Raw genomic sequence first — 8674 nt, forward strand, 5'->3', positions numbered from 1 at the left:
TAGTGTCTTTGTGCAGTTTGGGCAAATGATAAAAAACAGGTGTTCTGGGGTGTCTAATAAACAAAAAAGTGCTCTCTACTTCAGTGATAATACCCATACTAAGTGCATCGTGAATGAGTGTTTGATAGGCCAACTGAAAATCTACAACTGGATCTTGATCCAGTATACGATAGGATGAGCTGTCCATTAAGAGGCGGCCGCTTCGGACACATAGTCCTGTCTATCCTGCAAGACGATAGCCCCTCCTTTGTCAGCTTGTCTTACAACAATATCGGTGTTATCTTTAAGGTTTTTCAAAGCCAATTCTTCCCCCCTGCTCAGATTCCTGTGTGTCAGATGAGTATTATTCTGACATAGCTTTTCAAGGTCCTTCAGAACAATGGTGTAGAAGGTATCAATGATGTTCCCCTGAGAATGGTAGGGAAAATAAGTTGAAACAGGATGAAAGGGTGAGTGCTTGAAGTCCAGGGCCAGATCCGAATCCCGAACCAACTGCTGGGAAGATTCCCCACAATGGTTCAGGAGGCTGGGCTGGGACGCCTGATCAAATATCGGCCTCCCAGTCAAGTCTGGTTCAGAATGGGTAGTAAAATCGTGTGGTAAAATTGAATCGCACATCTGATTGATTTGTGTACTAGTAGAAAAATTCTCTATAATGTCATTCTCTACAAGAATGGAGGTAAGTGCACGAATCCATACTTGTTCCTGTGTATTAAAGTTGGTATCTATACTGTCTACTGACTCTCTATTTTTAGATGAAAAATGTCTCATCAGGGTGAGCTTGCGTATGAACCTGTTAAGATCCACAAACAGCTCAAACTGATTGGGTAAACTGCTAGGTGAAAACGAGAGACCTTTTGCTAGCAATGAGATATGATAGGGTGTAAGTTTGTGTGTGGATAAATTATAGATACCATACTTCACTGGCGCGGCCACCATTAGTCTCTTCTCCTTATTTCTTTGTCTCTTTTTTCCTCCTCTGATCCCTCTGAATCTCTTTTTCTCCTTTGGGAATTCTGGGCTGACTCCTGTTTGTCCCATAGGGGATATTTCCTCCCTTTGTCGATGGGCGGGTGTTGGTATCCTTTCTCTAAAAAAGAAATAACAGAAGGAGATGTTTTATTTTTAGGTGAAAAATCTACTGGTTCCAGATTCGACCTAGTTTTTGGTTTTGCTCCTTCATTTTGACTTTTCATAGATAGGTCACTATTAGTAGATACTAATTCTAGATTACGCAGTGAGAAAATTTATTAGAGACTGGACAGTTAATGACAGAAACTGTGGGTTCAGGTGCATGATCTTTAGATCTTGCCATAGCTTTTTCTCCAGGAATGGACTTAGATTTAGAATTATCCTGAGAACTTGTTTTCGTAATCTTTTCATATGATCTTGATCTATATCTATTATAATCCCTGCTGTTACTTCTATACTTAGATCTATTGGATTTCCCATAATTGCCAGATTTATAATAGTCACATTTTTTCTCCAGTCCCTCACTCTGTCATTTGCGTAATCATCCTTGTCTCTTGCATATTTATTTCTCTTTCTCTCCACTATTTCATCTTCAAATTTAATAACCCTTTTGTTTACAGCCTCATCTAATACTACAAATTCCTCTGAATGTTCAAAAGGTTTAATGGAGAACTGGATCTCCTCAATCTCTTTATTCAGAGTCTTTAATTTGTCCTTTCTATATGTGATTAACATTTTAATTAAAGAGACTGAGCAAGTTTCCAGTGCCTCATTCCAATTTCTGGAAAATTCATCATCTGTTTCAAAAGTTGGTTTCTTAGAAATTCTAAGCCCTCTAGGAATAATGTTTTTCTCTAAATAATTTTGTAGAGAAAGCAAGTCTAACCAATGACGCATTTCATCCTTGGTCAATTCTTCCAATACATCAAAATTGTTTTTCAAATCAACATCATTCTCTTTTTCAGAAACCGGTATGACATCTACATTAAATGTAATCCTCTGTCTTCTAGCTAGTCTTTCTTCACAATTTTTCATCATGGTGAATATATAATAGTACTAACTATACAATATATAGAGATAGATTATACAGAGCAGGGGCAGCCAATAAAAAGTATACAGAGACAACAAGAGAAAAAATATTAGCGCCAACCTATCACTATATAATATCTCTATAAAAATAAAAGGTGATTGTAAAAATAAAAGTAAAAATAATACAGATAAGAATAAAAACCTATGCTAAGCACAGTGGATAGAATAAAAATTAATGTATTAAACTAATAAAATGCATAAAAAATACATAAAAAAAGAAAATGTCCAGAAAAATATATATAAAAAATATATACAAATCCCAAGATATTCCAATTGCTATCCTAAAGAGTCTCTGCAGCCCGAATGAAGGGAACACCACTTCCTTGAGGATATCTACAAAAACACAGAAAAAACAGCCACACTCATAGCGTAAAATTGTATAACAATAAATTTATGGAATAAGGGATAAAAATACACACTCACAAACAGAGCTGAATAAAATGCATTTTTGAGTACAACTCAGCCCGTTCAGACGCAGGAACCCAAAGAGGAGGACTTCGGTGTGATGTCCACGGTGTGTCTTGCCACAATAGCCCCTCTATGTCCCAGCAGGGACCGAAAGCCACGAGGGACGCCGCCTTCCCCTTGCTCCGGCGCTACACAGAGCATACACTGAATCAAATCTCGCGTGAGCTCGATGACGTCAGCGAGGTTTCAGCCGGAGAGAGTTCACAATGTAAACAGGAACTTGAATGTCTGAATGGCTGGTAGCAAAATGCTAGCAACGCAGCAAAAGTGCAATATATGTAAATGAGTGTCAGTATAAAATATACAAACTGGACAGTAGGCTCCACAGCAATCTCTACGCGTTTCGTCTCGAACGAGACTTCATCAGGAGTAATAGCATAGGCATTAGACACAGTTATATAGTACATAAAACCAATCAGAGCATGGAAGACACAGGATTAGTAATGAGATACACATGATGAGTAATAGGGTTGGATTAACCCCCATATATGCCAAAGCACACATAGATACGGATTCACAATTTTAATCCTAAGGACCAAATATATTATTGCATATAGTATTAAGCGCTCCAACTAGTGCATTAATTATATATCACAATTGTAAAACAAAAATTAAGCACCAAGTTAGCCAAAAAGGTTAACCAAAAAGATTAAGTAGAATGTCATTGGTAGATAACTTGCATAGTAACATATATATAATACATATAATACAAGAAACAGATGTCAATACATGGTAAACAATACCCTAAGTATAAAGAGATAGCTGAATAACCACTAAATGTAGAAGGAGATAAAATAGGTATTATAGAGACTCAGAGGGACCCAGGTGCAAAAAATAAGACAAAGGAGCTAACAAAAAAAGCTGAAAATGTATAATAAATATAATATAAAAATATATATATAAAAAAAAAAAAATATATAAAAAATATATATGTAAAGAGGGAAAGGAGACAGGGGAAGAAAAAGAGGTGTATGAATGAGAAATAAAAAGTGTATGAATAAAGGTGAAAATATAAATAAAAATGAAAAAAAAAAGTACATAAAAGTAGCAAATAAAAATAAAAATAAAAATAAAGATATAAATGTAATAAAAAATGTGTGAACAATGAAGGATACTGGACCAATGGTGGTCACGCAAGCAAAGTCAATGGTACCCATATAAATGATGTAGATTAGGCCAAGTTAAGAATGAACAAATGATTTGGTATATAAATGTAAAAATACTGAGCCACTGTGGTGTAGTGGTGCCCACATGGAGGGAACGAAATAAATCGTTCAACCCAGACCTCCCTGCTACGCACCAAACCTCACAGTAGACAAAATGATGTAACTAGACTACTGTACTGATATCTATTGTGTCATTACACCCCCCGGAACCAATGTACCAAGTACATAGATCCAGTAGGTCTCCCTGACACACAATTTTTTGAACCTATCACCCTCCGAAAGGGAAGGTGAGATGGCCTCGATACCAAAGATGGACAGAGAGCAGGGATCCTTATTATGCATAGTATCAAAATGTCGTGATAGACAGTGCGACTGAAGGCCATGTTTGACATTTCTACGATGCTCGAGAAATCTAGTACTAATCGTCCTAGACGTGCGGCCCACATCCTGTAGGCCGCAACGACAGGAAATAAGATATATAATGTATGTACTAAGACAATTAATATGATGTTTGATTTCATGTTCACAGCCGTTAGAAAAGGATTTAAAGGTGTTAATTTTACTTAGATGCCACAAGTGATACACCTAGTTCTACCACAGGAAAAGTTACCCTTTTTAGATGTTAGAGGTGGTGGTTTAATGGTTGGCTTAAGTCTACTTGGGGCAATCATGGTCTTTAGGCATCTTGCTTTTTTAAATACAATAGGAGCTCGTGTTGGCACCCTGGGACCTAAAATAGGATCATTTTGAATAATGTTCCAGTGCCTATTGATAATATGTTTGACCTGATAGGCCAGTCTATTGTACTTAGTAATGAACTTAGGAAAAGAATGCAAAGGATTCCCGCTAAATCTGTCCACCGCTGGATCAAGGCCAGCATGATCAGATCTGGTCCTGGATCTCTTGAGTAGAGCACTCCTATCAATACTTCGAGCGTCATCAAACGCCCTCTGCACCACCGTTCCATCATACCCCTTTTGGAGAAACTTATTAATTAAGGTCTCTCCTTGATCACAGAAATCCGAGTTGAGGGAACAATTACGGCAAATCCTAAAGAATTGGCTTCTGGGGATGTTGTTCAACCACTTTTTGTAGTGGTTGCTACCGTATTGCAGGTACCCATTGGTGGAGACAGGTTTAAAGTGTGTTTTACTATGTATCCTCATGTCCGACCTATCAATGAACAGCTCAAGATCTAGAAATACCACCGTATCTGGATGTATGGTGTGGGTAAATTTAAGCCCCATGTTGTTATCATTAAATGATTCCAGTATATCTTTCAGTTGGCCCTTATCACCATCCCAAATGATAATAATGTCATCTATGAAACGACCATTGAATACCAGACCAGCCACCAGCCGTGCATTGCCCCAAACATGGAGGTTCTCCCACAACCCCATGAAGAGGTTCGCATAACTGGGAGCAAATCTGGTACCCATGGCCGTTCCACAGGTCTGCAAATAAAAAGTACCATCAAAAGTGAAATAGTTATGTGTCAAAATAAACCTAATACAGGATAAAATAAAATCTTTTTGTGACACGTGTAAATTTGAATCTGATGATAGAAAATGATTGATGGCTTCTAGGCCCTTAATGTGATCTATGCAGGTGTAAAGAGAACATACATCACATGTAGCCCAACAAAATGTGTCTTTCCAAGTGATCTCAGAGGTGGAGTCAATGACGTGCAACGTGTCCTTAATGTAAGATGGTAACAATTTCACATACGGTTGAAGGAAATAATCGACATATTGGGACACGTTCGACGTCATTGATCCCACCCCCGAGATGATGGGTCTACCAGGGGGATGTGTAGTGTCTTTGTGCAGTTTGGGCAAATGATAAAAAACAGGTGTTCTGGGGTGTCTAATAAACAAAAAAGTGCTCTCTACTTCAGTGATAATACCCATACTAAGTGCATCGTGAATGAGTGTTTGATAGGCCAACTGAAAATCTACAACTGGATCTTGATCCAGTATACGATAGGATGAGCTGTCCATTAAGAGGCGGCCGCTTCGGACACATAGTCCTGTCTATCCTGCAAGACGATAGCCCCTCCTTTGTCAGCTTGTCTTACAACAATATCGGTGTTATCTTTAAGGTTTTTCAAAGCCAATTCTTCCCCCCTGCTCAGATTCCTGTGTGTCAGATGAGTATTATTCTGACATAGCTTTTCAAGGTCCTTCAGAACAATGGTGTAGAAGGTATCAATGATGTTCCCCTTAGAATGGTAGGGAAAATAAGTTGAAACAGGATGAAAGGGTGAGTGCTTGAAGTCCAGGGCCAGATCCGAATCCCGAACCAACTGCTGGGAAGATTCCCCACAATGGTTCAGGAGGCTGGGCTGGGACGCCTGATCAAATATCGGCCTCCCAGTCAAGTCTGGTTCAGAATGGGTAGTAAAATCGTGTGGTAAAATTGAATCGCACATCTGATTGATTTGTGTACTAGTAGAAAAATTCTCTATAATGTCATTCTCTACAAGAATGGAGGTAAGTGCACGAATCCATACTTGTTCCTGTGTATTAAAGTTGGTATCTATACTGTCTACTGACTCTCTATTTTTAGATGAAAAATGTCTCATCAGGGTGAGCTTGCGTATGAACCTGTTAAGATCCACAAACAGCTCAAACTGATTGGGTAAACTGCTAGGTGAAAACGAGAGACCTTTTGCTAGCAATGAGATATGATAGGGTGTAAGTTTGTGTGTGGATAAATTATAGATACCATACTTCACTGGCGCGGCCACCATTAGTCTCTTCTCCTTATTTCTTTGTCTCTTTTTTCCTCCTCTGATCCCTCTGAATCTCTTTTTCTCCTTTGGGAATTCTGGGCTGACTCCTGTTTGTCCCATAGGGGATATTTCCTCCCTTTGTCGATGGGCGGGTGTTGGTATCCTTTCTCTAAAAAAGAAATAACAGAAGGAGATGTTTTATTTTTAGGTGAAAAATCTACTGGTTCCAGATTCGACCTAGTTTTTGGTTTTGCTCCTTCATTTTGACTTTTCATAGATAGGTCACTATTAGTAGATACTAATTCTAGATTACGCAGTGAGAAAATTTATTAGAGACTGGACAGTTAATGACAGAAACTGTGGGTTCAGGTGCATGATCTTTAGATCTTGCCATAGCTTTTTCTCCAGGAATGGACTTAGATTTAGAATTATCCTGAGAACTTGTTTTCGTAATCTTTTCATATGATCTTGATCTATATCTATTATAATCCCTGCTGTTACTTCTATACTTAGATCTATTGGATTTCCCATAATTGCCAGATTTATAATAGTCACATTTTTTCTCCAGTCCCTCACTCTGTCATTTGCGTAATCATCCTTGTCTCTTGCATATTTATTTCTCTTTCTCTCCACTATTTCATCTTCAAATTTAATAACCCTTTTGTTTACAGCCTCATCTAATACTACAAATTCCTCTGAATGTTCAAAAGGTTTAATGGAGAACTGGATCTCCTCAATCTCTTTATTCAGAGTCTTTAATTTGTCCTTTCTATATGTGATTAACATTTTAATTAAAGAGACTGAGCAAGTTTCCAGTGCCTCATTCCAATTTCTGGAAAATTCATCATCTGTTTCAAAAGTTGGTTTCTTAGAAATTCTAAGCCCTCTAGGAATAATGTTTTTCTCTAAATAATTTTGTAGAGAAAGCAAGTCTAACCAATGACGCATTTCATCCTTGGTCAATTCTTCCAATACATCAAAATTTTTTTCAAATCAACATCATTCTCTTTTTCAGAAACCGGTATGACATCTACATTAAATGTAATCCTCTGTCTTCTAGCTAGTCTTTCTTCACAATTTTTCATCATGGTGAATATATAATAGTACTAACTATACAATATATAGAGATAGATTATACAGAGCAGGGGCAGCCAATAAAAAGTATACAGAGACAACAAGAGAAAAAATATTAGCGCCAACCTATCACTATATAATATCTCTATAAAAATAAAAGGTGATTGTAAAAATAAAAGTAAAAATAATACAGATAAGAATAAAAACCTATGCTAAGCACAGTGGATAGAATAAAAATTAATGTATTAAACTAATAAAATGCATAAAAAATACATAAAAAAAGAAAATGTCCAGAAAAATATATATAAAAAATATATACAAATCCCAAGATATTCCAATTGCTATCCTAAAGAGTCTCTGCAGCCCGAATGAAGGGAGCACCACTTCCTTGAGGATATCTACAAAAACACAGAAAAAACAGCCACACTCATAGCGTAAAATTGTATAACAATAAATTTATGGAATAAGGGATAAAAATACACACTCACAAACAGAGCTGAATAAAATGCATTTTTGAGTACAACTCAGCCCGTTCAGACGCAGGAACCCAAAGAGGAGGACTTCGGTGTGATGTCCACGGTGTGTCTTGCCACAATAGCCCCTCTATGTCCCAGCAGGGACCGAAAGCCACGAGGGACGCCGCCTTCCCCTTGCTCCGGCGCTACACAGAGCATACACTGAATCAAATCTCGCGTGAGCTCGATGACGTCAGCGAGGTTTCAGCCGGAGAGAGTTCACAATGTAAACAGGAACTTGAATGTCTGAATGGCTGGTAGCAAAATGCTAGCAACGCAGCAAAAGTGCAATATATGTAAATGAGTGTCAGTATAAAATATACAAACTGGACAGTAGGCTCCACAGCAATCTCTACGCGTTTCGTCTCGAACGAGACTTCATCAGGAGTAATAGCATAGGCATTAGACACAGTTATATAGTACATAAAACCAATCAGAGCATGGAAGACACAGGATTAGTAATGAGATACACATGATGAGTAATAGGGTTGGATTAACCCCCATATATGCCAAAGCACACATAGATACGGATTCACAATTTTAATCCTAAGGACCAAATATATTATTGCATATAGTATTAAGCGCTTCAACTAGTGCATAAATTATATATCACAATTGTAAAACAAAAATTAAGCACACAAGTTAGCCAAAAAGAT

At 37.6% G+C, this 8674-nt stretch overlaps 1 long non-coding RNA gene across 1 annotated transcript; it reads right to left on the minus strand.

Moving 5' to 3' along the window:
* Positions 1-938: 938 nt before the first annotated feature.
* LOC142471286 (uncharacterized) lies at positions 939-8304 on the minus strand. Its single transcript, XR_012789386.1, has 3 exons — positions 7992-8304; positions 6428-6598; positions 939-1090 (listed from the first exon to the last, which is right to left on the minus strand). It is a non-coding gene; the product is annotated as an uncharacterized LOC142471286 (long non-coding RNA).
* Between the last annotated feature and the right edge of the window lie 370 nt (positions 8305-8674).

Source organism: Ascaphus truei, chromosome 1, assembly GCF_040206685.1.
Source record: "Ascaphus truei isolate aAscTru1 chromosome 1, aAscTru1.hap1, whole genome shotgun sequence".
Lineage (NCBI taxonomy): Eukaryota > Metazoa > Chordata > Amphibia > Anura > Ascaphidae > Ascaphus > Ascaphus truei.